Genomic DNA, 948 nt, shown 5'->3' with positions numbered 1-948 from the left:
AACGTTATTCAAATCCTGCCGCCCTATTTGCCATGCATTGTTCAAGGCCAACAAGACTATAATTGTCCAGCCGTTCATATCTGTCGTCCGTGCGTACGATGTCCAAAATCGTTATTATTATCAAATATTTAAGGATTGCATATGATGTCAATCGTTCCACAAAATGTTTTTTCTCACTGGTGTGGTAGTGCGGAACTTTGCCTCAGTTCAGTTGGGACCGTTCACAGAGAACCAGTCGTAGGCGCAAGATGTTTGAGACTCCAGGTCAAAGGCTGAACATTTGAAGTCCATGGAGTTGCCGCCAGCGGCCGTAATAGACAAACAGTCGTAGCTGCTGATGTAGTCTTGAGGATGGGTGGGGGGACTTGATGTGGTAGGCTCCATTTGTCAGCGAGTGATTGCCGCACCCTAGGGTAGTGTCACGCGCCCCAACTTTACACCGTTAGCCAGTCCCGACAATCGCTGAAGTCTACGTGTAATTGAATCTCCAATGATGATGTCTCAGAAATAGGCGGCGGCGCAGACGTTCCGCAATATCTTTGGCCGTCCATATTCAGCCAGACTACGGCGGAGACGTCGCTGCGCTCCAGATCAAATGCTTTGCAGGAGGCCAAGTCCTCACCAGCCGCTCCGGTGAATGATTACGTGCAGTCGAAGTTGTTGGCGTAGTTGCTGGGAGGGTTTGGTAACTCGATATTATAGGTACCGGCATTCGGTGAGTGATTTCCACAGCCTTGAACGGGTTCCGCTACATCTAACACACACCTGTAGCCGGTGCTGACTATGCTGGAGTCCGGGTGGAGCTCAATGTGTAAGGACGTCACTCTAGAAGTAGCCGGTGGGGCCGTGGTACTGCAATACTTTACGCCAGCTATCTGCAGCCAATCCCAGGCACGGCTGCCCTGGTACTCCAGATCGAAGCGCTCGCACGAAAAGGAAATTTCGTTT

Source organism: Pollicipes pollicipes, unplaced genomic scaffold, assembly GCF_011947565.3.
Source record: "Pollicipes pollicipes isolate AB1234 unplaced genomic scaffold, Ppol_2.1 Scaffold_1600;HRSCAF=1878_pilon_pilon_pilon, whole genome shotgun sequence".
Taxonomy (NCBI): Eukaryota; Metazoa; Arthropoda; class Thecostraca; order Pollicipedomorpha; family Pollicipedidae; genus Pollicipes; species Pollicipes pollicipes.
Note: the sequence above shows the minus strand (reverse complement) of the source record.